Below are 22107 nucleotides of genomic sequence, written 5' to 3' on the forward strand. Positions count from 1 at the left end.
AAATGTAATAGAAAAGAATGTTATGGCAGTATAAAATTACATACAGCACCTGGTATTCCCAGGTGGTCTCCCATCCAAGTACTAACCAGGCCCAACACTGCATAGTTTCCAAGATCAGACGAGATTGGGCATGTCCAGTGTGGTTTGGCTGTAGGTGCTCAAAAGCATTAAATTTATACTGCTATTACTTCTTAACTCAAGTAAATTCATTGATAAGTTAAAAAAATTAAATGTAAAATGTAATAGAAAAGAATGTTATGGCAGTATAAAATTACCTACAGCACCTGGTATCCCCAGGTGATCTCCCATCCAAGTACTAACAAGGCCCAACACTGCATAGCTTCTAAGATCAGGCGAGATTGGGCATGTCCAGTGTGGTTTGGCTGTAGGTGCTCAAAAACATTAACTTTAGACCTCTTTTACTTCTTAACTCAAGTGAATTCAATGATAAGTTGTAAAACTAAATGTAAAATATAATAGAAAATAATGTTATGGCAGTATAAAATTACCTACAGCTCCTGGTATTCCCAGGTGGTCTCTCATCCAAGTACTAACCAGGCCCAACACTGCATAGCTTCCAAGATCAGATGAGATTGGGCATGTCCAGTGTGGTTTGACTGTAGGTGCTCAAAAATATTAACTTTAGACATCTTTTACTTCTTAACTCAAGTAAATTCATTGATAAGTAGAAAAAATTAAATGTAAAATGTAATAGAAAAGAATGTTATGGCTGCTTAAAATTACCTACAGCACCTGGTATTCCCAGGTGGTCTCCCATCCAAGTACTAACCAGGCCCAACACTGCAGAGCTTCCAAGATCAGACGAGATTGGGCATGTCCAGTGTGGTTTGGCTGTAGGTGCTCAAAAACATTAACTTTAGACTTCTATTACTTCTAAACTCAAGTAAATTCATTGATAAGTTGAAAAAATTAAATGTAAAATGTAATAGAAAAGAATGTTATGGCAGTATAAAATTACCTACAGCACCTGGTATTCCCAGGTGGTCCCCATCCAAGTACTAACCAGGCCCAACACTGCATAGCTTCCACGTTCAGACGAGATTGGGCATGTCCAGTGTGGTTTGGCTGTAGGCCCTCAAAAACATTAACTTTAGACCTCTTTTACTTCTTTACATAAGTAAATTCATTGATATTTTGAAAAAATTAAATGTAAAATGTAATAGATAAGACTGTTATGGCAGAATAAAATTACCTACAGCACCTGGTATTCCCAGGTGGTCTCCTATCCAAGTACTAACCAGGCCCAACACTGCATAGTTTCCAAGATCCGAAGAGATTGGACATGTCCAGTGTGGTTTGGCTGTAGGTACTCAAAAAGATTAACTTTAGAACTCTATTACTTCTTAACTCAAGTAAATTCATTGATAAGTGGAAAAAAATTAAATGTAAAATGTAATAGAAAAGAATGTTATGGCAGTATAAAATTACCTACAGCACCTGGTATTCCCAGGCGGATTCCCATCCAAGTACTAATCATACCCAACACTGCATAGCTTCCAAGATAAGACGACATTGGCCATGTCCAGTGTGGTTTGGCTGTAGGTGCTAAAACCCTTAACTTTAGACCTCTATTACTTCTTAACTCAAGTAAATTCATTGATAAGTTGAAAAAATTAAATGTAAAATGTAACAGAAAAGACTGTTATGGCAGTATAAAATTACCTACAGCACCTGTGATTCCTAGGTGGTCTCCCATCCAAGTACTAACCAGGTCCAACACTGCACAGCTTCCAAGATCAGACGAGATTGGGCATGTCCAGTGTGGTTTGGCTGTAGGTGCTCAAAAACATTAACTTTAGACCTCTATTACTTCTTAACTCAAGTAAATTCATTGATAAGTTGAAAAAAATAAATGTAAAATGTAATAGAAAAGAATGTTATGGCTGCTTAAAGTTACCTACAGCACCTGGTATTCCCAGGTGGTCTCCCATCCAAGTACTAACCAGGCCCAACACTGCATAGCTTCCAAGATCAGACGAGATTGGGCATGTCCAGTGTGGTTTGGCTGTAGGTGCTCAAAAATATTAACTTTAGACCTCTATTACTTTTAAACTCAAGTAAATTCATTGAGAAGTTGAAAAATTAAATGTAAAATGTAATAGAAAAGACTGTTATGGCCATATAAAATTACCTACAGCACCTGGTATTCCCAGGTGGTCTCCCATCCAAGTACTAACCAGGCCCAACTCTGCATAGTTTCCAAGATCAGACGAGATTGGGCATGTCCAGTGTGGTTTGGCTGTAGGTGGTCAAAAACCTTAACTTTAGACCTCTTTTACTTCTTAACTCAAGTAAATTCATTGATAAGTTGAAAAAATTAAATGTAAAATGTAATAGAAAAGTATGTTATGGCAGTATAAAATTACCTACAGCACCTGGTAATCCCATGTGGTCTCCCATCCAAGTACTATCCAGGCCCAACACTGCATAGCTTCCAAGTTCAGACAAGATTGGGCATGTCCAATGTGGTTTGGCTGTAGGTGCTCAAAAACTTTAACTTTAGACCTCTTTTACTTCTTAACTCAAGTAAATTCATTGATAAGTTGAAAAAATGAAATGTAAAATGAAATAGAAAAGAATGTTATGGCAGTATAAAATTACCTACAGCACCTGGTATTCCCAGGTGGTCTCCCATCCAAGTACTCACCAGGCCCAACACTGCATAGCTTCCAAGATCAGACGAGATTGGGCATGTCCAGTGTGGTTTGGCTGTAGGTGCTCAAAAACATTAACTTTAATCCTCTTTTACTTCTTAACTCAAGTAAATTCATTGATAAGTTGAAAAAATGAAATGTAAAATGAAATAGAAAAGAATGTTATGGCTGTCTAAAATTACCTACAGCACCTGGTATTCCCAGGTGGTCTCCCATCCAAGTACAAACCAGGCCCAACACTGCAAGATCAGACGAGATTGGGCATGTCCAGTGTGGTTTGGCTGTAGGTGCTCAAAAGCATTAAGTTTAGACCTCTATTACTTCTTAACTCAAGTAAATTCATTGATAAGTTGAAAATATTAAATGTAAAATATAATAGAAAAGAATGATATGGCAGTATAAAATTACCTACAGCACCTGGTATTCCCAGGTGGTCTCCCATCCAAGTACTAACCAGGCCCAACACTGCATAGCTTCCAAGATCAGACGAGATTGGGCATGTCCAGTGTGGTTTGGCTGTCTGTGCTCAAAAGCATTAAGTTTAGACCTCTATTACTTCTTAACTCAAGTAAATTCATTGATAAGTTGAAAAAATTAAATGTAAAATGTAATAGAAAAGACTGTTATGGCAGTATAAAATTACCTACAGCACCAGGGATTCCTAGGTGGTCTCCCATCCAAGTACTAACCAGGCCCAACACTGCATAGCTTCCAATATCAGAAGAGATTGGGCATGTCCAGTGTGGTTTGGCTGTAGGTGCTCAAAAACATTTACTTTAGACCTGTATTACTTCTTAACTCAAGTAAATTCATTGATAAGTTGAAAAAATTAAATGTAAAATGTAATAGAAAAGAGTGTTATGGCAGTATAAAATTACCTACAGCACCTGGTATTCCCAGGTGGTTTCCCATCCAAGTACTAACCAGACCCAACACTGCATAGCTTCCAAGATCAGACGAGATTGGGCATGTCCAGTGTGGTTTGGCTGTAGGTGCTCAAAAGCATTAAGTTTAGACCTCTATTACTTCTTAACTCAAGTAAATTCATTGATAAGTTGAAAAAATTAAATGTAAAATGTAATAGAAAAGAATGATATGGCAGTATAAAATTACCTACTGCACCTGGTATTCCCAGGTGGTCTCCCATCCAAGTACTAACCAGGCCCAACACTGCATAGCTTCCAAGATCAGACGAGATTGGGCATGTCCAGTGTGGTTTGGCTGTCTGTGCTCAAAAGCATTAAGTTTAGACCTCTATTACTTTTTAACTCAAGTAAATTCATTGATAAGTTGAAAAAACTAAATGTAAAATGTAATAGAAAAGAATGTTATGGCAGTATAAAATTACCTACAACACCTGGTATTCCAAGGTGGTCTCCCATCCATGTACTAACCAGCCCCAACACTGCATAGCTTCCAAGTTCAGACGAGATTGGGCATGTCCAGTGTGGTTTGGCTGTACGTGCTCAAAAACATTAACTTTAGACCTCTTTTACTTCTTAACTCAAGTAAATTCATTGATAAGTTGAAAAAATTAAATTTAAAATGTAATAGAAAAGAATGTTATGGCCATATAAAATTACCTACAGCACCTGGTATTCCCAGGTGGTCTCCCATCCAAGTACTATCCAGGCCCAACACTGCATAGCTTCCAATATCAGACGAGATTGGGCATGTCCAGTGTGGTTTGGCTGTAGGTGCTCAAAGACATTAACTTTAGACCTCTTTTACTTCTTTACTCAAGTAAATTCATTGATAAATTGAAAAAATTAAATGTAAAATGTAATAGAAAAGAATGTTATGTCTGCATAAAATTACCTACAGCACCTGGTATTCCCAGGTGGTCTCCCATCCAAGTACTAACCAGGCCCAACTCTGCATAGTTTCCAAGATCAGACGAGATTGGGCATGTCCAGTGTGGTTTGGCTGTAGGTGGTCAAAAACCTTAACTTTAGACCTCTTTTACTTCTTAACTCAAGTAAATTCATTGATAAGTTGAAAAAATTAAATGTAAAATGTAATAGAAAAGTATGTTATGGCAGTATAAAATTACCTACAGCACCTGGTAAGCCCAGGTGGTCTCCCATCCAAGTACTAACCAGGCCCAACACTGCATAGCTTCCAAGTTCAGACGAGATTGGGCATGTCCAATGTGGTTTGGCTGTAGGTGCTCAAAAACTTTAACTTTAGACCTCTTTTACTTCTTAACTCAAGTAAATTCAATGATAAGTTGAAAAATGAAATGTAAAATGTAATAGAAAAGAATGTTATGGCAGTATAAAATTACCTACAGCACCTGGTATTCCCAGGTGGTCTCCCATCCAAGTACTCACCAGGCCCAACACTGCATAGCTTCCAAGATCAGACGAGATTGGGCATGTCCAGTGTGGTTTGGCTGTAGGTGCTCAAAAACATTAACTTTAGACCTCTTTTACTTCTTAACTCAAGTAAATTCATTGATAAGTTGAAAAAATGAAATGTAAAATGAAATAGAAAAGAATGTTATGGCTGTCTAAAATTACCTACAGCACCTGGTATTCCCAGGTGGTCTCCCATCCAAGTACAAACCAGGCCCAACACTGCATAGCTTCCAAGATCAGACGAGATTGGGCATGTCCAGTGTTGTTTGGCTGTAGGTGCTCAAAAGCATTAAGTTTAGACCTCTATTACTTCTTAACTCAAGTAAATTCATTGATAAGTTGAAAAAATTAAATGTAAAATGTAATAGAAAAGAATGATATGGCAGTATAAAATTACCTACAGCACCTGGTATTCCCAGGTGGTCTCCCATCCAAGTACTAACCAGGCCCAACACTGCATAGCTTCCAAGATCAGACGAGATTGGGCATGTCCAGTGTGGTTTGGCTGTCTGTGCTCAAAAGCATTAAGTTTAGACCTCTGTTACTTCTTAACTCAAGTAAATTCATTGATAAGTTGAAAAAATTAAATGTAAAATGTAATAGAAAAGACTGTTATGGCAGTATAAAATTACCTACAGCACCAGGGATTCCTAGGTGGTCTCCCATCCAAGTACTAACCAGGCCCAACACTGCATAGCTTCCAATATCAGATGAGATTGGGCATGTCCAGTGTGGTTTGGCTGTAGGTGCTCAAAAACATTTACTTTAGACCTGTATTACTTCTTAACTCAAGTAAATTCATTGATAAGTTGAAAAAATTAAATGTAAAATGTAATAGAAAAGAGTGTTATGGCAGTATAAAATTACCTACAGCACCTGGTATTCCCAGGTGGTTTCCCATCCAAGTACTAACCAGGCCCAACACTGCATAGCTTCCAAGATCAGATGAGATTGGGCATGTCCAGTGTGGTTTGGCTGTAGGTGCTCAAAAACATTAACTTTAGACCTCTTTTACTTCTTAACTCAAGTAAATTCATTGATAAGTTGAAAAAATGAAATGTAAAATGAAATAGAAAAGAATGTTATGGCTGTCTAAAATTACCTACAGCACCTGGTATTCCCAGGTGGTCTCCCATCCAAGTACAAACCAGGCCCAACACTGCATAGCTTCCAAGATCAGACGAGATTGGGCATGTCCAGTGTGGTTTGGCTGTAGGTGCTCAAAAGCATTAAGTTTAGACCTCTATTACTTCTTAACTCAAGTAAATTCATTGATAAGTTGAAAAAATTAAATGTAAAATGTAATAGAAAAGAATTATATGGCAGTATAAAATTACCTACTGCACCTGGTATTCCCAGGTGGTCTCCCATCCAAGTACTAACCAGGCCCAACACTGCATAGCTTCCAAGATCAGACGAGATTGGGTATGTCCAGTGTGGTTTGGCTGTCTGTGCTCAAAAGCATTAAGTTTAGACCTCTATTACTTCTTAACTCAAGTAAATTCATTGATAATTTGAAAAAATTAAATGTAAAATGTAATAGAAAAGACTGTTATGGCAGTATAAAATTACCTACAGCACCAGGGATTCCTAGGTGGTCTCCCATCCAAGTACTAACCAGGCCCAACACTGCATAGCTTCCAATATCAGACGAGATTGGGCATGTCCAGTGTGGTTTGGCAGTATGTGCTCAAAAACATTTACTTTAGACCTGTATTACTTCTTAACTCAAGTAAATTCATTGATAAGTTGAAAAAATTAAATGTAAAATGTAATAGAAAAGAGTGTTATGGCAGTATAAAATTACCTACAGCACCTGGTATTCCCAGGTGGTCTCCCATACAAGTACTAACTAGGCCCAACACTGCATAGCTTCCAAGATTAGATGAGATTGGGCATGTCCAGTGTGGTTTGGCTGTAGGTGCTCAAAAACATTAACTTTAGACCTCTTTTACTTCTTAACTCAAGTAAATTCATTGATAAGTTGAAAAAATTAAATGTAAAATGTAATAGAAAAGAATGTTATGGCAGTATAAAATTACATACAGCACCTGGTATTCCCAGGTGGTCTCCCATCCAAGTACTAACCAGGCCCAACACTGCATAGTTTCCAAGATCAGACGAGATTGGGCATGTCCAGTGTGGTTTGGCTGTAGGTGCTCAAAAGCATTAAATTTATACTGCTATTACTTCTTAACTCAAGTAAATTCATTGATAAGTTAAAAAAATTAAATGTAAAATGTAATAGAAAAGAATGTTATGGCAGTATAAAATTACCTACAGCACCTGGTATCCCCAGGTGATCTCCCATCCAAGTACTAACAAGGCCCAACACTGCATAGCTTCTAAGATCAGGCGAGATTGGGCATGTCCAGTGTGGTTTGGCTGTAGGTGCTCAAAAACATTAACTTTAGACCTCTTTTACTTCTTAACTCAAGTGAATTCAATGATAAGTTGTAAAACTAAATGTAAAATATAATAGAAAATAATGTTATGGCAGTATAAAATTACCTACAGCTCCTGGTATTCCCAGGTGGTCTCTCATCCAAGTACTAACCAGGCCCAACACTGCATAGCTTCCAAGATCAGATGAGATTGGGCATGTCCAGTGTGGTTTGACTGTAGGTGCTCAAAAATATTAACTTTAGACATCTTTTACTTCTTAACTCAAGTAAATTCATTGATAAGTAGAAAAAATTAAATGTAAAATGTAATAGAAAAGAATGTTATGGCTGCTTAAAATTACCTACAGCACCTGGTATTCCCAGGTGGTCTCCCATCCAAGTACTAACCAGGCCCAACACTGCAGAGCTTCCAAGATCAGACGAGATTGGGCATGTCCAGTGTGGTTTGGCTGTAGGTACTCAAAAACATTAACTTTAGACTTCTATTACTTCTAAACTCAAGTAAATTCATTGATAAGTTGAAAAAATTAAATGTAAAATGTAATAGAAAAGAATGTTATGGCAGTATAAAATTACCTACAGCACCTGGTATTCCCAGGTGGTCCCCATCCAAGTACTAACCAGGCCCAACACTGCATAGCTTCCACGTTCAGACGAGATTGGGCATGTCCAGTGTGGTTTGGCTGTAGGCCCTCAAAAACATTAACTTTAGACCTCTTTTACTTCTTTACATAAGTAAATTCATTGATATTTTGAAAAAATTAAATGTAAAATGTAATAGATAAGACTGTTATGGCAGAATAAAATTACCTACAGCACCTGGTATTCCCAGGTGGTCTCCTATCCAAGTACTAACCAGGCCCAACACTGCATAGTTTCCAAGATCCGAAGAGATTGGACATGTCCAGTGTGGTTTGGCTGTAGGTACTCAAAAAGATTAACTTTAGAACTCTATTACTTCTTAACTCAAGTAAATTCATTGATAAGTGGAAAAAAATTAAATGTAAAATGTAATAGAAAAGAATGTTATGGCAGTATAAAATTACCTACAGCACCTGGTATTCCCAGGCGGATTCCCATCCAAGTACTAATCATACCCAACACTGCATAGCTTCCAAGATAAGACGACATTGGCCATGTCCAGTGTGGTTTGGCTGTAGGTGCTAAAACCCTTAACTTTAGACCTCTATTACTTCTTAACTCAAGTAAATTCATTGATAAGTTGAAAAAATTAAATGTAAAATGTAACAGAAAAGACTGTTATGGCAGTATAAAATTACCTACAGCACCTGTGATTCCTAGGTGGTCTCCCATCCAAGTACTAACCAGGTCCAACACTGCACAGCTTCCAAGATCAGACGAGATTGGGCATGTCCAGTGTGGTTTGGCTGTAGGTGCTCAAAAACATTAACTTTAGACCTCTATTACTTCTTAACTCAAGTAAATTCATTGATAAGTTGAAAAAAATAAATGTAAAATGTAATAGAAAAGAATGTTATGGCTGCTTAAAATTACCTACAGCACCTGGTATTCCCAGGTGGTCTCCCATCCAAGTACTAACCAGGCCCAACACTGCATAGTTTCCAAGATGAGACGAGATTGGGCATGTCCAGTGTGGTTTGGCTGTAGGTGCTCAAAAATATTAACTTTAGACCTCTATTACTTTTAAACTCAAGTAAATTCATTGAGAAGTTGAAAAATTAAATTTAAAATGTAATAGAAAAGAATGTTATGGCCATATAAAATTACCTACAGCACCTGGTATTCCCAGGTGGTCTCCCATCCAAGTACTAACCAGGCCCAACTCTGCATAGTTTCCAAGATCAGACGAGATTGGGCATGTCCAGTTTGGTTTGGCTGTAGGTGGTCAAAAACCTTAACTTTAGACCTCTTTTACTTCTTAACTCAAGTAAATTCATTGATAAGTTGAAAAAATTAAATGTAAAATGTAATAGAAAAGTATGTTATGGCAGTATAAAATTACCTACAGCACCTGGTAATCCCAGGTGGTCTCCCATCCAAGTACTAACCAGGCCCAACACTGCATAGCTTCCAAGTTCAGACGAGATTGGGCATGTCCAATGTGGTTTGGCTGTAGGTGCTCAAAAACTTTAACTTTAGACCTCTTTTACTTCTTAACTCAAGTAAATTCAATGATAAGTTGAAAAATGAAATGTAAAATGTAATAGAAAAGAATGTTATGGCAGTATAAAATTACCTACAGCACCTGGTATTCCCAGGTGGTCTCCCATCCAAGTACTCACCAGGCCCAACACTGCATAGCTTCCAAGATCAGACGAGATTGGGCATGTCCAGTGTGGTTTGGCTGTAGGTGCTCAAAAACATTAACTTTAATCCTCTTTTACTTCTTAACTCAAGTAAATTCATTGATAAGTTTAAAAAATGAAATGTAAAATGAAATAGAAAAGAATGTTATGGCTGTCTAAAATTACCTACAGCACCTGGTATTCCCAGGTGGTCTCCCATCCAAGTACAAACCAGGCCCAACACTGCATAGCTTCCAAGATCAGACGAGATTGGGCATGTCCAGTGTGGTTTGGCTGTAGGTGCTCAAAAGCATTAAGTTTAGACCTCTATTACTTCTTAACTCAAGTAAATTCATTGATAAGTTGAAAAAATTAAATGTAAAATATAATAGAAAAGAATGATATGGCAGTATAAAATTACCTACAGCACCTGGTATTCCCAGGTGGTCTCCCATCCAAGTACTAACCAGGCCCAACACTGCATAGCTTCCAAGATCAGACGAGATTGGGCATGTCCAGTGTGGTTTGGCTGTCTGTGCTCAAAAGCATTAAGTTTAGACCTCTATTACTTCTTAACTCAAGTAAATTCATTGATAAGTTGAAAAAATTAAATGTAAAATGTAATAGAAAAGACTGTTATGGCAGTATAAAATTACCTACAGCACCAGGGATTCCTAGGTGGTCTCCCATCCAAGTACTAACCAGGCCCAACACTGCATAGCTTCCAATATCAGACGAGATTGGGCATGTCCAGTGTGGTTTGGCTGTAGGTGCTCAAAAACATTTACTTTAGACCTGTATTACTTCTTAACTCAAGTAAATTCATTGATAAGTTGAAAAAATTAAATGTAAAATGTAATAGAAAAGAGTGTTATGGCAGTATAAAATTACCTACAGCACCTGGTATTCCCAGGTGGTTTCCCATCCAAGTACTAACCAGGCCCAACACTGCAGAGCTTCCAAGATCAGATGAGATTGGGCATGTCCAGTGTGGTTTGGCTGTAGGTGCTCAAAAACATTAACTTTAGACCTCTTTTACTTCTTAACTCAAGTAAATTCATTGATAAGTTGAAAAAATGAAATGTAAAATGAAATAGAAAAGAATGTTATGGCTGTCTAAAATTACCTACAGCACCTGGTATTCCCAGGTGGTCTCCCATCCAAGTACAAACCAGACCCAACACTGCATAGCTTCCAAGATCAGACGAGATTGGGCATGTCCAGTGTGGTTTGGCTGTAGGTGCTCAAAAGCATTAAGTTTAGACCTCTATTACTTCTTAACTCAAGTAAATTCATTGATAAGTTGAAAAAATTAAATGTAAAATGTAATAGAAAAGAATGATATGGCAGTATAAAATTACCTACTGCACCTGGTATTCCCAGGTGGTCTCCCATCCAAGTACTAACCAGGCCCAACACTGCATAGCTTCCAAGATCAGACGAGATTGGGCATGTCCAGTGTGGTTTGGCTGTCTGTGCTCAAAAGCATTAAGTTTAGACCTCTATTACTTCTTAACTCAAGTAAATTCATTGATAAGTTGAAAAAATTAAATGTAAAATGTAATAGAAAAGACTGTTATGGCAGTATAAAATTACCTACAGCACCAGGGATTCCTAGGTGGTCTCCCATCCAAGTACTAACCAGGCCCAACACTACATAGCTTCCAATATCAGACGAGATTGGGCATGTCCAGTGTGGTTTGGCAGTAGGTGCTCAAAAACATTTACTTTAGACCTGTATTACTTCTTAACTCAAGTAAATTCATTGATAAGTTGAAAAAATTAAATGTAAAATGTAATAGAAAAGAGTGTTATGGCAGTATAAAATTACCTACAGCACCTGGTATTCCCAGGTGGTCTCCCATACAAGTACTAACCAGGCCCAACACTGCATAGCTTCCAAGATCAGATGAGATTGGGCATGTCCAGTGTGGTTTGGCTGTAGGTGCTCAAAAACATTAACTTTAGACCTCTTTTACTTCTTAACTCAAGTAAATTCATTGATAAGTTGAAAAAATTAAATGTAAAATGTAATAGAAAAGAATGTTATGGCAGTATAAAATTACATACAGCACCTGGTATTCCCAGGTGGTCTCCCATCCAAGTACTAACCAGGCCCAACACTGCATAGTTTCCAAGATCAGACGAGATTGGGCATGTCCAGTGTGGTTTGGCTGTAGGCGCTCAAAAGCATTAAATTTATACTGCTATTACTTCTTAACTCAAGTAAATTCATTGATAAGTTAAAAAAATTAAATGTAAAATGTAATAGAAAAGAATGTTATGGCAGTATAAAATTACCTACAGCACCTGGTATCCCCAGGTGATCTCCCATCCAAGTACTAACAAGGCCCAACACTGCATAGCTTCTAAGATCAGGCGAGATTGGGCATGTCCAGTGTGGTTTGGCTGTAGGTGCTCAAAAACATTAACTTTAGACCTCTTTTACTTCTTAACTCAAGTAAATTCAATGATAAGTTGTAAAACTAAATGTAAAATATAATAGAAAATAATGTTATGGCAGTATAAAATTACCTACAGCTCCTGGTATTCCCAGGTGGTCTCTCATCCAAGTACTAACCAGGCCCAACACTGCATAGCTTCCAAGATCAGATGAGATTGGGCATGTCCAGTGTGGTTTGACTGTAGGTGCTCAAAAATATTAACTTTAGACATCTTTTACTTCTTAACTCAAGTAAATTCATTGATAAGTAGAAAAAATTAAATGTAAAATGTAATAGAAAAGAATGTTATGGCTGCTTAAAATTACTTACAGCACCTGGTATTCCCAGGTGGTCTCCCATCCAAGTACTAACCAGGCCCAACACTGCAGAGCTTCCAAGATCAGACGAGATTGGCCATGTCCAGTGTGGTTTGGCTGTAGGTGCTCAAAAACATTAACTTTAGACCTCTATTACTTCTAAACTCAAGTAAATTCATTGATAAGTTGAAAAAATTAAATGTAAAATGTAATAGAAAAGAATGTTATGGCAGTATAAAATTACCTACAGCACCTGGTATTCCCAGGTGGTCCCCATCCAAGTACTAACCAGGCCCAACACTGCATAGCTTCCACGTTCAGACGAGATTGGGCATGTCCAGTGTGGTTTGGCTGTAGGCCCTCAAAAACATTAACTTTAGACCTCTTTTACTTCTTTACATAAGTAAATTCATTGATATTTTGAAAAAATTAAATGTAAAATGTAATAGATAAGACTGTTATGGCAGAATAAAATTACCTACAGCACCTGGTATTCCCAGGTGGTCTCCCATCCAAGTACTAACCAGGCCCAACACTGCATAGTTTCCAAGATCCGAAGAGATTGGACATATCCAGTGTGGTTTGGCTGTAGGTACTCAAAAAGATTAACTTTAGAACTCTATTACTTCTTAACTCAAGTAAATTCATTGATAAGTGGAAAAAAATTAAATGTAAAATGTAATAGAAAAGAATGTTATGGCAGTATAAAATTACCTACAGCACCTGGTATTCCCAGGCGGATTCCCATCCAAGTACTAATCATACCCAACACTGCATAGCTTCCAAGATAAGACGACATTGGCCATGTCCAGTGTGGTTTGGCTGTAGGTGCTAAAACCCTTAACTTTAGACCTCTATTACTTCTTAACTCAAGTAAATTCATTGATAAGTTGAAAAAATTAAATGTAAAATGTAACAGAAAAGACTGTTATGGCAGTATAAAATTACCTACAGCACCTGTGATTCCTAGGTGGTCTCCCATCCAAGTACTAACCAGGTCCAACACTGCACAGCTTCCAAGATCAGACGAGATTGGGCATGTCCAGTGTGGTTTGGCTGTAGGTGCTCAAAAACATTAACTTTAGACCTCTATTACTTCTTAACTCAAGTAAATTCATTGATAAGTTGAAAAAAATAAATGTAAAATGTAATAGAAAAGAATGTTATGGCTGCTTAAAATTACCTACAGCACCTGGTATTCCCAGGTGGTCTCCCATCCAAGTACTAACCAGGCCCAACACTGCATAGTTTCCAAGATCAGACGAGATTGGGCATGTCCAGTGTGGTTTGGCTGTAGGTGCTCAAAAATATTAACTTTAGACCTCTATTACTTTTAAACTCAAGTAAATTCATTGAGAAGTTGAAAAAATTAAATGTAAAATGTAATAGAAAAGAATGTTATGGCAGTATAAAATTACCTACAGCACCTGGTATTCCCAGGTGGTCTCCCATCCAAGTACTAACCAGGCCTAACACTGCATAGCTTCCAAGTTCAGATGAGATTGGGCATGTCCAGTGTGGTTTGGCTGTAGGCCATCAAAAACATTAACTTTAGACCTCTTTTACTTCTTTACTCAAGTAAATTCATAGATATTTTGAAAAAATTAAATGTAAAATGTAATAGATAAGACTGTTATGGCAGAATAAAATTACCTACAGCACCTGGTATTCCCAGGTGGTCTCCCAACCAAGTACTAACCAGGCCCAACACTGCATAGTTTCCAAGATCCGAAGAGATTGGACATGTCCAGTGTGGTTTGGCTGTAGGTACTCAAAAAGATTAACTTTAGAACTCTATTACTTCTTAACTCAAGTAAATTCATTGATAAGTGGAAAAAAATTAAATGTAAAATGTAATAGAAAAGAATGTTATGGCAGTATAAAATTACCTACAGCACCTGGTATTCCCAGGCGGATTCCCATCCAAGTACTAACCATACTCAACACTGCATAGCTTCCAAGATAAGACGACATTGGCCATGTCCAGTGTGGTTTGGCTGTAGGTGCTAAAAGCCTTAACTTTAGACCTCTATTACTTCTTAACTCATGTAAATTCATTGATAAGTTGAAAAAATTAAATGTAAAATGTAATAGAAAAGACTGTTATGGCAGTATAAAATTACCTACAGCACCTGTGATTCCTAGGTGGTCTCCCATCCAAGTACTAACCAGGTCCAACACTGCATAGCTTCCAAGATCAGACGAGATTGGGCATGTCCAGTGTGGTTTGGCTGTAGGTGCTCAAAAACATTAACTTTAGACCTCTATTACTTCTTAACTCAAGTAAATTCATTGATAAGTTGAAAAAAATAAATGTAAAATGTAATAGAAAAGAATGTTATGGCTGCTTAAAATTACCTACAGCACCTGGTATTCCCAGGTGGTCTCCCATCCAAGTACTAACCAGGCCCAACACTGCATAGTTTCCAAGATCAGACGAGATTGGGCATGTCCAGTGTGGTTTGGCTGTAGGTGCTCAAAAATATTAACTTTAGACCTCTATTACTTTTAAACTCAAGTAAATTCATTGAGAAGTTGAAAAAATTAAATGTAAAATGTAATAGAAAAGAATGTTATGGCAGTATAAAATTACCTACAGCACCTGGTATTCCCAGGTGGTCTCCCATCCAAGTACTAACCAGGCCTAACACTGCATAGCTTCCAAGTTCAGATGAGATTGGGCATTTCCAGTGTGGTTTGGCTGTAGGCCATCAAAAACATTAACTTTAGACCTCTTTTACTTCTTTACTCAAGTAAATTCATTGATATTTTGAAAAAATTAAATGTAAAATGTAATAGATAAGACTGTTATGGCAGAATAAAATTACCTACAGCACCTGGTATTCCCAGGTGGTCTCCCATCCAAGTACTAACCAGGCCCAACACTGCATAGTTTCCAAGATCCGAAGAGATTGGATATGTCCAGTGTGGTTTGGCTGTAGGTACTCAAAAAGATTATCTTTAGAACTCTATTACTTCTTAACTCAAGTAAATTCATTGATAAGTGGAAAAAAATTAAATGTAAAATGTAATAGAAAAGAATGTTATGGCAGTATAAAATTACCTACAGCACCTTGTATTCCCAGGCGGATTCCCATCCAAGTACTAACCATGCCCAACACTGCATAGCTTCCAATATAAGACGACATTGGCCATGTCCAGTGTGGTTTGGCTGTAGGTGCTAAAAGCCTTAACTTTAGACCTCTATTACTTCTTAACTCAAGTAAATTCATTGATAAGTTGAAAAAATTAAATGTAAAATGTAATAGAAAAGACTGTTATGGCAGTATAAAATTACCTACAGCACCTGTGATTCCTAGGTGGTCTCCCATCCAAGTACTAACCAGGTCCAACACTGCATAGCTTCCAAGATCAGACGAGATTGGGCATGTCCAGTGTGGTTTGGCTGTAGGTGCTCAAAACCATTAACTTTAGACCTCTATTACTTCTTAACTCAAGTAAATTCATTGATAAGTTGAAAAAAATAAATGTAAAATGTAATAGAAAAGAATGTTATGGCTGCTTAAAATTACCTACAGCACCTGGTATTCCCAGGTGGTCTCCCATCCAAGTACTAACCAGGCCCAACACTGCATAGTTTCCAAGATCAGACGAGATTGGGCATGTCCAGTGTGGTTTGGCTGTAGGTGCTCACAAATATTAACTTTAGACCTCTATTACTTTTAAACTCAAGTAAATTCATTGAGAAGTTGAAAAAATTAAATGTAAAATGTAATAGAAAAGAATGTTATGGCAGTATAAAATTACCTACAGCACCTGGTATTCCCAGGTGGTCTCCCATCCAAGTACTAACCAGGCCTAACACTGCATAGCTTCCAAGTTCAGATGAGATTGGGCATGTCCAGTGTGGTTTGGCTGTAGGCCATCAAAAACATTAACTTTAGACCTCTTTTACTTCTTTACTCAAGTAAATTCATTGATATTTTGAAAAAATTAAATGTAAAATGTAATAGATAAGACTGTTATGGCAGAATAAAATTACCTACAGCACCTGGTATTCCCAGGTGGTCTCCCATCCAAGTACTAACCAGGCCCAACACTGCATAGTTTCCAAGATCCGAAGAGATTGGATATGTCCAGTGTGGTTTGGCTGTAGGTACTCAAAAAGATTAACTTTAGACCTCTTTTACTTCTTAACTCAAGTAAATTCATTGATAAGTGGAAAAAAATTAAATGTAAAATGTAATAGAAAAGAATGTTTTGGCAGTATAAAATTACCTACAGCACCTGGTATTCCCAGGCGGATTCCCATCCAAGTACTAACCATGCCCAACACTGCATAGCTTCCTAGATAAGATGACATTGGCCATGTCCAGTGTGGTTTGGCTGTAGGTGCTAAAAGCCTTAACTTTAGACCTCTATTACTTCTTAACTCAAGTAAATTCATTGATAAGTTGAAAAAATTAAATGTAAAATGTAATAGATAAGACTGTTATGGCAGAATAAAATTACCTACAGCACCTGGTATTCCCAGGTGGTCTCCCATCCAAGTTCTAACCAGGCCCAACACTGCATAGCTTCCAAGTTCAGACGAGATTGGGCATGTCCAGTGTGGTTTGGCTGTAGGCCCTCAAAAACTTTAACTTTAGACCTCTTTTACTTCTTTACATAAGTAAATTCATTGATATTTTGAAAAAATTAAATGTAAAATGTAATAGATAAGACTGTTATGGCAGAATAAAATTACCTACAGCACCTGGTATTCCCAGGTGGTCTCCCAACCAAGTACTAACCAGGCCCAACACTGCATAGTTTCCAAGATCCGAAGAGATTGGACATGTCCAGTGTGGTTTGGCTGTAGGTACTCAAAAAGATTAACTTTAGAACTCTATTACTTCTTAACTCAAGTAAATTCATTGATAAGTGGAAAAAAATTAAATGTAAAATGTAATAGAAAAGAATGTTATGGCAGTATAAAATTACCTACAGCACCTGGTATTCCCAGGCGGATTCCCATCCAAGTACTAACCATACTCAACACTGCATAGCTTCCAAGATAAGACGACATTGGCCATGTCCAGTGTGGTTTGGCTGTAGGTGCTAAAAGCCTTAACTTTAGACCTCTATTACTTCTTAACTCAAGTAAATTCATTGATAAGTTGAAAAAGTTAAATGTAAACTGTAATAGAAAAGACTGTTATGGCAGTATAAAATTACCTACAGCACCTGTGATTCCTAGGTGGTCTCCCATCCAAGTACTAACCAGGTCCAACACTGCATAGCTTCCAAGATCAGACGAGATTGGGCATGTCCAGTGTGGTTTGGCTGTAGGTGCTCAAAAACATTAACTTTAGACCTCTATTACTTCTTAACTCAAGTAAATTCATTGATAAGTTGAAAAAAATAAATGTAAAATGTAATAGAAAAGAATGTTATGGCTGCTTAAAATTACCTACAGCACCTGGTATTCCCAGGTGGTCTCCCATCCAAGTACTAACCAGGCCCAACACTGCATAGTTTCCAAGATCAGACGAGATTGGGCATGTCCAGTGTGGTTTGGCTGTAGGTGCTCAAAAATATTAACTTTAGACCTCTATTACTTTTAAACTCAAGTAAATTCATTGAGAAGTTGAAAAAATTAAATGTAAAATGTAATAGAAAAGAATGTTATGGCAGTATAAAATTACCTACAGCACCTGGTATTCCCAGGTGGTCTCCCATCCAAGTACTAACCAGGCCTAACACTGCATAGCTTCCAAGTTCAGATGAGATTGGGCATTTCCAGTGTGGTTTGGCTGTAGGCCATCAAAAACATTAACTTTAGACCTCTTTTACTTCTTTACTCAAGTAAATTCATTGATATTTTGAAAAAATTAAATGTAAAATGTAATAGATAAGACTGTTATGGCAGAATAAAATTACCTACAGCACCTGGTATTCCCAGGTGGTCTCCCATCCAAGTACTAACCAGGCCCAACACTGCATAGTTTCCAAGATCCGAAGAGATTGGATATGTCCAGTGTGGTTTGGCTGTAGGTACTCAAAAAGATTAACTTTAGAACTCTATTACTTCTTAACTCAAGTAAATTCATTGATAAGTGGAAAAAAATTAAATGTAAAATGTAATAGAAAAGAATGTTATGGCAGTATAAAATTACCTACAGCACCTTGTATTCCCAGGCAGATTCCCATCCAAGTACTAACCATGCCCAACACTGCATAGCTTCCAAGATAAGACGACATTGGCCATGTCCAGTGTGGTTTGGCTGTAGGTGCTAAAAGCCTTAACTTTAGACCTCTATTACTTCTTAACTCAAGTAAATTCATTGATAAGTTGAAAAAATTAAATGTAAAATGTAATAGAAAAGACTGTTATGGCAGTATAAAATTACCTACAGCACCTGTGATTCCTAGGTGGTCTCCCATCCAAGTACTAACCAGGTCCAACACTGCATAGCTTCCAAGATCAGACGAGATTGGGCATGTCCAGTGTGGTTTGGCTGTAGGTGCTCAAAACCATTAACTTTAGACCTCTATTACTTCTTAACTCAAGTAAATTCATTGATAAGTTGAAAAAAATAAATGTAAAATGTAATAGAAAAGAATGTTATGGCTGCTTAAAATTACCTACAGCACCTGGTATTCCCAGGTGGTCTCCCATCCAAGTACTAACCAGGCCCAACACTGCATAGTTTCCAAGATCAGACGAGATTGGGCATGTCCAGTGTGGTTTGGCTGTAGGTGCTCAAAAATACTAACTTTAGACCTCTATTACTTTTAAACTCAAGTAAATTCATTGAGAAGTTGAAAAAATTAAATGTAAAATGTAATAGAAAAGAATGTTATGGCAGTATAAAATTACCTACAGCACCTGGTATTCCCAGGTGGACTCCCATCCAAGTACTAACCAGGCCTAACACTGCATAGCTTCCAAGTTCAGATGAGATTGGGCATGTCCAGTGTGGTTTGGCTGTAGGCCATCAAAAACATTAACTTTAGACCTCTTTTACTTCTTTACTCAAGTAAATTCATTGATATTTTGAAAAAATTAAATGTAAAATGTAATAGATAAGACTGTTATGGCAGAATAAAATTACCTACAGCACCTGGTATTCCCAGGTGGTCTCCCATCCAAGTACTAACCAGGCCCAACACTGCATAGTTTCCAAGATCCGAAGAGATTGGATATGTCCAGTGTGGTTTGGCTGTAGGTACTCAAAACGATTAACTTTAGAACTCTATTACTTCTTAACTCAAGTAAATTCATTGATAAGTGGAAAAAAATTAAATGTAAAATGTAATAGAAAAGAATGTTATGGCAGTATAAAATTACCTACAGCACCTGGTATTCCCAGGCAGATTCCCACCCAAGTACTAACCATGCCCAACACTGCATAGCTTCCAAGATAAGATGACATTGGCCATGTCCAGTGTGGTTTGGCTGTAGGTGCTAAAAGCCTTAACTTTAGACCTCTATTACTTCTTAACTCAAGTAAATTCATTGATAAGTTGAAAAAAATAAATGTAAAATGTAATAGAAAAGACTGTTATGGCAGTATAAAATTACCTACAGCACCTGTGATTCCTAGGTGGTCTCCCATCCAAGTACTAACCAGGTCCAACACTGCATAGATTCCAAGATCAGACGAGATTGGGCATGTCCAGTGTGGTTTGGCTGTAGGTTCTCAAAAACATTAACTTTAGACCTCTTTTACTTCTTAACTCAAGTAAATTCATTGATAAGTTGAAAAAATTAAATTTAAAATGTAATAGAAAAGAATGTTATGGCAGTATAAAATTACCTACAGCTCCTGGTATTCCCAGGTGGTCTCCCACCCACGTACTAACCAGGCCCAACACTGCATAGCTTCCAAGGTCAGACGAGATTGTGCATGTCCAGTGTGGTTTGGCTGTAGGTACTCAAAAACATTAACTTTAGACCTCTATTACTTTTTAACTCAAGTAAATTCATTGATAAGTTGAAAAAACTAAATGTAAAATGTAATAGAAAAGAATGTTATGGCAGTATAAAATTACCTACAACACCTGGTATTCCAAGGTGGTCTCCCATCCATGTACTAACCAGGCCCAACACTGCATAGCTTCTAAGTTCAGACGAGATTGGGCATGTCCAGTGTGGTTTGGCTGTACGTGCTCAAAAACATTAACTTTAGACCTCTATTACTTCTTAACTCAAGTAAATTCATTGATAAGTTGAAAAAATTAAATGTAAAATGTAATAGAAAAGAATGTTATGGCAGTATAAAATTACCTATTGCACCTGGTATTCCCAGGTGGTCTCTCATCCAAGTACTAACCAGGCCCAACACTGCATAGCTTCCAAGATCAGACAAGATTGGGCATGTCCAGTGTGGTTTGGCTGTAGGTGCTCAAAAACATTAACTTTAGACCTCTATTACTTCTTAACTAAAGTAAATTCATTGATAAGTTGAAATAATGTAATGTAAAATGTAATAGAAAAGAATGTTATGGCTGCATAAATTTACCTACAGCATCTGGTATTCCCAGGTGGTCTCCCATCCAAGTACTAACCAGGCCCAACACTGCATAGTTTCCAAGATCAGACGAGATTGGGCATGTCCAGTGTGGTTTGGCTGTAGATGCTAAAAGCCTTAACTTTAGACCTCTATTACTTCTTAACTCAAGTAAATTCAATGATAAGTTGAAAAAATTAAATGTAAAATGTATTAGAAAAGACTGTTATGGCAGTATAAAATTACCTACAGCACCTGGGATTCCTAGGTGGTCTCCCATCCAAGTATTAACCAGGTCCAACACTGCATAGCTGCCAAGATCAGACGAGATTGGGCATGTCCAGTGTGGTTTGGCTGTAGGTGCTCAAAAACATTAACTTTATACCTCTTTTACTTCTTAACTCAAGTAAATTCATTGATAAGTTGAAAAAATTAAATGTAAAATGTAATAGAAAAGAATGTTATGGCTGCTTTAATTTACCTACAGCATCTGGTATTCCCCGGTTGTCTCCCATCCAAGTACTAACCAGGCCCAACACTGCACAGCTTCTACGATCAGACGAGATTGGGCATATCCAGTGTGGTTTGGCTGTAGGTGCTCAAAAACATTAACTTTAGACCTCTATTACTTCTTAACTCAAGTAAATTATTTGATAAGTTGAAAAAATTAAATTTAAAATGTAATAGAAAAGAATGTTATGGCTATATAAAATTACCTACAGCACGTGGTATTCCCAGGTGGTCTCCCATCCAAGTACTAACCAGGCCCAACACTGCATAGCTTCCAAGATCAGACGAGATTGGGCATGCCCAGTGTGGTTTGGCTGTAGGTGCGCAAAAGCATTAACTTTAGACCTCTATTACTTCTTAACTCAAGTAAATTCATTGATAAGTAGAAAAAATTAAATGTAAAATGTAATAGAAAAGACTGTTATGGCAGTATAAAATTACCTACAGCACCTGTGATTCCTAGGTGGTCTCCCATCCAAGTACTAACCAGGTCCAACACTGCATAGCTTCCAAGATCAGACGAGATTGGGCATGTCCAGTGTGGTTTGGCTGTAGGTGCTCAAAAATATTAACTTTAGACCTCTATTACTTTTAAACTCAAGTAAATTCATTGAGAAGTTGAAAAAATTAAATGTAAAATGTAATAGAAAAGAATGTTATGGCAGTATAAAAT

The 22107-nt window shown here is 37.4% G+C and overlaps 8 non-coding genes and 80 pseudogenes across 8 annotated transcripts; all 88 read right to left on the reverse strand.

Annotated features, from left to right (window-relative positions):
• Nucleotides 1–37: 37 nt before the first annotated feature.
• Nucleotides 38–156, reverse strand: LOC148462563 (5S ribosomal RNA; annotated as a pseudogene).
• A 116-nt stretch (nucleotides 157–272) lies between these two features.
• LOC148462564 (5S ribosomal RNA) lies at nucleotides 273–391 on the reverse strand (annotated as a pseudogene).
• Nucleotides 392–506: 115 nt separating this feature from the next.
• LOC148462565 (5S ribosomal RNA) lies at nucleotides 507–625 on the reverse strand (annotated as a pseudogene).
• A 116-nt stretch (nucleotides 626–741) lies between these two features.
• On the reverse strand, nucleotides 742–860 carry LOC148462566 (5S ribosomal RNA; annotated as a pseudogene).
• A 116-nt stretch (nucleotides 861–976) lies between these two features.
• On the reverse strand, nucleotides 977–1094 carry LOC148462567 (5S ribosomal RNA; annotated as a pseudogene).
• A 116-nt stretch (nucleotides 1095–1210) lies between these two features.
• Nucleotides 1211–1329, reverse strand: LOC148462568 (5S ribosomal RNA; annotated as a pseudogene).
• Nucleotides 1330–1446: 117 nt separating this feature from the next.
• LOC148462569 (5S ribosomal RNA) lies at nucleotides 1447–1565 on the reverse strand (annotated as a pseudogene).
• A 115-nt stretch (nucleotides 1566–1680) lies between these two features.
• Nucleotides 1681–1799, reverse strand: LOC148462570 (5S ribosomal RNA; annotated as a pseudogene).
• Nucleotides 1800–1915: 116 nt separating this feature from the next.
• On the reverse strand, nucleotides 1916–2034 carry LOC148462571 (5S ribosomal RNA). Its single transcript, XR_015873081.1, has one exon. It is a non-coding gene; the product is annotated as a 5S ribosomal RNA (ribosomal RNA).
• Nucleotides 2035–2149: 115 nt separating this feature from the next.
• On the reverse strand, nucleotides 2150–2268 carry LOC148462572 (5S ribosomal RNA; annotated as a pseudogene).
• A 116-nt stretch (nucleotides 2269–2384) lies between these two features.
• LOC148462573 (5S ribosomal RNA) lies at nucleotides 2385–2503 on the reverse strand (annotated as a pseudogene).
• Nucleotides 2504–2619: 116 nt separating this feature from the next.
• LOC148462574 (5S ribosomal RNA) lies at nucleotides 2620–2738 on the reverse strand (annotated as a pseudogene).
• Nucleotides 2739–3080: 342 nt separating this feature from the next.
• On the reverse strand, nucleotides 3081–3199 carry LOC148462575 (5S ribosomal RNA; annotated as a pseudogene).
• A 116-nt stretch (nucleotides 3200–3315) lies between these two features.
• Nucleotides 3316–3434, reverse strand: LOC148462576 (5S ribosomal RNA; annotated as a pseudogene).
• Nucleotides 3435–3550: 116 nt separating this feature from the next.
• Nucleotides 3551–3669, reverse strand: LOC148462577 (5S ribosomal RNA; annotated as a pseudogene).
• A 116-nt stretch (nucleotides 3670–3785) lies between these two features.
• LOC148462578 (5S ribosomal RNA) lies at nucleotides 3786–3904 on the reverse strand (annotated as a pseudogene).
• Nucleotides 3905–4020: 116 nt separating this feature from the next.
• On the reverse strand, nucleotides 4021–4139 carry LOC148462579 (5S ribosomal RNA; annotated as a pseudogene).
• A 116-nt stretch (nucleotides 4140–4255) lies between these two features.
• LOC148462580 (5S ribosomal RNA) lies at nucleotides 4256–4374 on the reverse strand (annotated as a pseudogene).
• Nucleotides 4375–4490: 116 nt separating this feature from the next.
• On the reverse strand, nucleotides 4491–4609 carry LOC148462581 (5S ribosomal RNA; annotated as a pseudogene).
• A 116-nt stretch (nucleotides 4610–4725) lies between these two features.
• Nucleotides 4726–4844, reverse strand: LOC148462582 (5S ribosomal RNA; annotated as a pseudogene).
• A 115-nt stretch (nucleotides 4845–4959) lies between these two features.
• Nucleotides 4960–5078, reverse strand: LOC148462583 (5S ribosomal RNA; annotated as a pseudogene).
• A 116-nt stretch (nucleotides 5079–5194) lies between these two features.
• Nucleotides 5195–5313, reverse strand: LOC148462584 (5S ribosomal RNA; annotated as a pseudogene).
• A 116-nt stretch (nucleotides 5314–5429) lies between these two features.
• Nucleotides 5430–5548, reverse strand: LOC148462585 (5S ribosomal RNA; annotated as a pseudogene).
• Nucleotides 5549–5664: 116 nt separating this feature from the next.
• Nucleotides 5665–5783, reverse strand: LOC148462586 (5S ribosomal RNA; annotated as a pseudogene).
• A 116-nt stretch (nucleotides 5784–5899) lies between these two features.
• LOC148462587 (5S ribosomal RNA) lies at nucleotides 5900–6018 on the reverse strand. Its single transcript, XR_015873397.1, has one exon. It is a non-coding gene; the product is annotated as a 5S ribosomal RNA (ribosomal RNA).
• Nucleotides 6019–6134: 116 nt separating this feature from the next.
• On the reverse strand, nucleotides 6135–6253 carry LOC148462588 (5S ribosomal RNA; annotated as a pseudogene).
• A 116-nt stretch (nucleotides 6254–6369) lies between these two features.
• Nucleotides 6370–6488, reverse strand: LOC148462589 (5S ribosomal RNA; annotated as a pseudogene).
• A 116-nt stretch (nucleotides 6489–6604) lies between these two features.
• Nucleotides 6605–6723, reverse strand: LOC148462590 (5S ribosomal RNA; annotated as a pseudogene).
• A 116-nt stretch (nucleotides 6724–6839) lies between these two features.
• Nucleotides 6840–6958, reverse strand: LOC148462591 (5S ribosomal RNA; annotated as a pseudogene).
• A 116-nt stretch (nucleotides 6959–7074) lies between these two features.
• On the reverse strand, nucleotides 7075–7193 carry LOC148462592 (5S ribosomal RNA; annotated as a pseudogene).
• A 116-nt stretch (nucleotides 7194–7309) lies between these two features.
• Nucleotides 7310–7428, reverse strand: LOC148462593 (5S ribosomal RNA; annotated as a pseudogene).
• Nucleotides 7429–7543: 115 nt separating this feature from the next.
• LOC148462594 (5S ribosomal RNA) lies at nucleotides 7544–7662 on the reverse strand (annotated as a pseudogene).
• Nucleotides 7663–7778: 116 nt separating this feature from the next.
• On the reverse strand, nucleotides 7779–7897 carry LOC148462595 (5S ribosomal RNA; annotated as a pseudogene).
• A 116-nt stretch (nucleotides 7898–8013) lies between these two features.
• LOC148462596 (5S ribosomal RNA) lies at nucleotides 8014–8131 on the reverse strand (annotated as a pseudogene).
• Nucleotides 8132–8247: 116 nt separating this feature from the next.
• LOC148462597 (5S ribosomal RNA) lies at nucleotides 8248–8366 on the reverse strand (annotated as a pseudogene).
• A 117-nt stretch (nucleotides 8367–8483) lies between these two features.
• On the reverse strand, nucleotides 8484–8602 carry LOC148462598 (5S ribosomal RNA; annotated as a pseudogene).
• Nucleotides 8603–8717: 115 nt separating this feature from the next.
• LOC148462599 (5S ribosomal RNA) lies at nucleotides 8718–8836 on the reverse strand (annotated as a pseudogene).
• A 116-nt stretch (nucleotides 8837–8952) lies between these two features.
• Nucleotides 8953–9071, reverse strand: LOC148462600 (5S ribosomal RNA; annotated as a pseudogene).
• A 115-nt stretch (nucleotides 9072–9186) lies between these two features.
• Nucleotides 9187–9305, reverse strand: LOC148462601 (5S ribosomal RNA; annotated as a pseudogene).
• Nucleotides 9306–9421: 116 nt separating this feature from the next.
• Nucleotides 9422–9540, reverse strand: LOC148462602 (5S ribosomal RNA; annotated as a pseudogene).
• Nucleotides 9541–9655: 115 nt separating this feature from the next.
• On the reverse strand, nucleotides 9656–9774 carry LOC148462603 (5S ribosomal RNA; annotated as a pseudogene).
• Nucleotides 9775–9890: 116 nt separating this feature from the next.
• Nucleotides 9891–10009, reverse strand: LOC148462604 (5S ribosomal RNA; annotated as a pseudogene).
• A 116-nt stretch (nucleotides 10010–10125) lies between these two features.
• On the reverse strand, nucleotides 10126–10244 carry LOC148462605 (5S ribosomal RNA; annotated as a pseudogene).
• A 116-nt stretch (nucleotides 10245–10360) lies between these two features.
• On the reverse strand, nucleotides 10361–10479 carry LOC148462606 (5S ribosomal RNA; annotated as a pseudogene).
• Nucleotides 10480–10595: 116 nt separating this feature from the next.
• On the reverse strand, nucleotides 10596–10714 carry LOC148462607 (5S ribosomal RNA; annotated as a pseudogene).
• A 116-nt stretch (nucleotides 10715–10830) lies between these two features.
• On the reverse strand, nucleotides 10831–10949 carry LOC148462608 (5S ribosomal RNA; annotated as a pseudogene).
• Nucleotides 10950–11065: 116 nt separating this feature from the next.
• LOC148462609 (5S ribosomal RNA) lies at nucleotides 11066–11184 on the reverse strand (annotated as a pseudogene).
• Nucleotides 11185–11300: 116 nt separating this feature from the next.
• LOC148462610 (5S ribosomal RNA) lies at nucleotides 11301–11419 on the reverse strand (annotated as a pseudogene).
• Nucleotides 11420–11535: 116 nt separating this feature from the next.
• LOC148462611 (5S ribosomal RNA) lies at nucleotides 11536–11654 on the reverse strand. The gene has a single exon (XR_015873832.1). It is a non-coding gene; the product is annotated as a 5S ribosomal RNA (ribosomal RNA).
• Nucleotides 11655–11770: 116 nt separating this feature from the next.
• On the reverse strand, nucleotides 11771–11889 carry LOC148462612 (5S ribosomal RNA; annotated as a pseudogene).
• Nucleotides 11890–12005: 116 nt separating this feature from the next.
• LOC148462613 (5S ribosomal RNA) lies at nucleotides 12006–12124 on the reverse strand (annotated as a pseudogene).
• Nucleotides 12125–12239: 115 nt separating this feature from the next.
• LOC148462614 (5S ribosomal RNA) lies at nucleotides 12240–12358 on the reverse strand (annotated as a pseudogene).
• A 116-nt stretch (nucleotides 12359–12474) lies between these two features.
• On the reverse strand, nucleotides 12475–12593 carry LOC148462615 (5S ribosomal RNA; annotated as a pseudogene).
• Nucleotides 12594–12709: 116 nt separating this feature from the next.
• Nucleotides 12710–12827, reverse strand: LOC148462616 (5S ribosomal RNA; annotated as a pseudogene).
• A 116-nt stretch (nucleotides 12828–12943) lies between these two features.
• LOC148462617 (5S ribosomal RNA) lies at nucleotides 12944–13062 on the reverse strand (annotated as a pseudogene).
• Nucleotides 13063–13179: 117 nt separating this feature from the next.
• Nucleotides 13180–13298, reverse strand: LOC148462618 (5S ribosomal RNA; annotated as a pseudogene).
• Nucleotides 13299–13413: 115 nt separating this feature from the next.
• LOC148462619 (5S ribosomal RNA) lies at nucleotides 13414–13532 on the reverse strand (annotated as a pseudogene).
• Nucleotides 13533–13648: 116 nt separating this feature from the next.
• On the reverse strand, nucleotides 13649–13767 carry LOC148462620 (5S ribosomal RNA). The gene has a single exon (XR_015874429.1). It is a non-coding gene; the product is annotated as a 5S ribosomal RNA (ribosomal RNA).
• Nucleotides 13768–13883: 116 nt separating this feature from the next.
• LOC148462621 (5S ribosomal RNA) lies at nucleotides 13884–14002 on the reverse strand (annotated as a pseudogene).
• A 116-nt stretch (nucleotides 14003–14118) lies between these two features.
• LOC148462622 (5S ribosomal RNA) lies at nucleotides 14119–14237 on the reverse strand (annotated as a pseudogene).
• A 351-nt stretch (nucleotides 14238–14588) lies between these two features.
• Nucleotides 14589–14707, reverse strand: LOC148462623 (5S ribosomal RNA; annotated as a pseudogene).
• A 116-nt stretch (nucleotides 14708–14823) lies between these two features.
• Nucleotides 14824–14942, reverse strand: LOC148462624 (5S ribosomal RNA). The gene has a single exon (XR_015874431.1). It is a non-coding gene; the product is annotated as a 5S ribosomal RNA (ribosomal RNA).
• A 116-nt stretch (nucleotides 14943–15058) lies between these two features.
• On the reverse strand, nucleotides 15059–15177 carry LOC148462625 (5S ribosomal RNA; annotated as a pseudogene).
• Nucleotides 15178–15293: 116 nt separating this feature from the next.
• On the reverse strand, nucleotides 15294–15412 carry LOC148462626 (5S ribosomal RNA; annotated as a pseudogene).
• A 351-nt stretch (nucleotides 15413–15763) lies between these two features.
• On the reverse strand, nucleotides 15764–15882 carry LOC148462627 (5S ribosomal RNA; annotated as a pseudogene).
• A 116-nt stretch (nucleotides 15883–15998) lies between these two features.
• LOC148462628 (5S ribosomal RNA) lies at nucleotides 15999–16117 on the reverse strand. Its single transcript, XR_015874432.1, has one exon. It is a non-coding gene; the product is annotated as a 5S ribosomal RNA (ribosomal RNA).
• A 116-nt stretch (nucleotides 16118–16233) lies between these two features.
• LOC148462629 (5S ribosomal RNA) lies at nucleotides 16234–16352 on the reverse strand (annotated as a pseudogene).
• A 116-nt stretch (nucleotides 16353–16468) lies between these two features.
• On the reverse strand, nucleotides 16469–16587 carry LOC148462630 (5S ribosomal RNA; annotated as a pseudogene).
• Nucleotides 16588–16704: 117 nt separating this feature from the next.
• Nucleotides 16705–16823, reverse strand: LOC148462631 (5S ribosomal RNA; annotated as a pseudogene).
• Nucleotides 16824–16938: 115 nt separating this feature from the next.
• On the reverse strand, nucleotides 16939–17057 carry LOC148462632 (5S ribosomal RNA; annotated as a pseudogene).
• A 116-nt stretch (nucleotides 17058–17173) lies between these two features.
• LOC148462633 (5S ribosomal RNA) lies at nucleotides 17174–17292 on the reverse strand (annotated as a pseudogene).
• Nucleotides 17293–17643: 351 nt separating this feature from the next.
• Nucleotides 17644–17762, reverse strand: LOC148462634 (5S ribosomal RNA; annotated as a pseudogene).
• Nucleotides 17763–17878: 116 nt separating this feature from the next.
• LOC148462635 (5S ribosomal RNA) lies at nucleotides 17879–17997 on the reverse strand. Its single transcript, XR_015874433.1, has one exon. It is a non-coding gene; the product is annotated as a 5S ribosomal RNA (ribosomal RNA).
• Nucleotides 17998–18113: 116 nt separating this feature from the next.
• On the reverse strand, nucleotides 18114–18232 carry LOC148462636 (5S ribosomal RNA; annotated as a pseudogene).
• A 116-nt stretch (nucleotides 18233–18348) lies between these two features.
• Nucleotides 18349–18467, reverse strand: LOC148462637 (5S ribosomal RNA; annotated as a pseudogene).
• Nucleotides 18468–18818: 351 nt separating this feature from the next.
• Nucleotides 18819–18937, reverse strand: LOC148462638 (5S ribosomal RNA; annotated as a pseudogene).
• Nucleotides 18938–19053: 116 nt separating this feature from the next.
• On the reverse strand, nucleotides 19054–19172 carry LOC148462639 (5S ribosomal RNA). The gene has a single exon (XR_015874434.1). It is a non-coding gene; the product is annotated as a 5S ribosomal RNA (ribosomal RNA).
• A 116-nt stretch (nucleotides 19173–19288) lies between these two features.
• On the reverse strand, nucleotides 19289–19407 carry LOC148462640 (5S ribosomal RNA; annotated as a pseudogene).
• A 116-nt stretch (nucleotides 19408–19523) lies between these two features.
• Nucleotides 19524–19642, reverse strand: LOC148462641 (5S ribosomal RNA; annotated as a pseudogene).
• Nucleotides 19643–19759: 117 nt separating this feature from the next.
• LOC148462642 (5S ribosomal RNA) lies at nucleotides 19760–19878 on the reverse strand (annotated as a pseudogene).
• A 115-nt stretch (nucleotides 19879–19993) lies between these two features.
• LOC148462643 (5S ribosomal RNA) lies at nucleotides 19994–20112 on the reverse strand (annotated as a pseudogene).
• Nucleotides 20113–20228: 116 nt separating this feature from the next.
• On the reverse strand, nucleotides 20229–20347 carry LOC148462644 (5S ribosomal RNA; annotated as a pseudogene).
• Nucleotides 20348–20463: 116 nt separating this feature from the next.
• LOC148462645 (5S ribosomal RNA) lies at nucleotides 20464–20582 on the reverse strand (annotated as a pseudogene).
• Nucleotides 20583–20698: 116 nt separating this feature from the next.
• On the reverse strand, nucleotides 20699–20817 carry LOC148462646 (5S ribosomal RNA; annotated as a pseudogene).
• Nucleotides 20818–20933: 116 nt separating this feature from the next.
• On the reverse strand, nucleotides 20934–21052 carry LOC148462647 (5S ribosomal RNA; annotated as a pseudogene).
• A 115-nt stretch (nucleotides 21053–21167) lies between these two features.
• LOC148462648 (5S ribosomal RNA) lies at nucleotides 21168–21286 on the reverse strand (annotated as a pseudogene).
• Nucleotides 21287–21637: 351 nt separating this feature from the next.
• On the reverse strand, nucleotides 21638–21756 carry LOC148462649 (5S ribosomal RNA; annotated as a pseudogene).
• Nucleotides 21757–21872: 116 nt separating this feature from the next.
• Nucleotides 21873–21991, reverse strand: LOC148462650 (5S ribosomal RNA; annotated as a pseudogene).
• Nucleotides 21992–22107: the final 116 nt, after the last annotated feature.

This window comes from Taudactylus pleione, unplaced genomic scaffold (genome assembly GCF_031769625.1).
Source record: "Taudactylus pleione unplaced genomic scaffold, aTauple2 ptg000967l, whole genome shotgun sequence".
Lineage (NCBI taxonomy): Eukaryota > Metazoa > Chordata > Amphibia > Anura > Myobatrachidae > Taudactylus > Taudactylus pleione.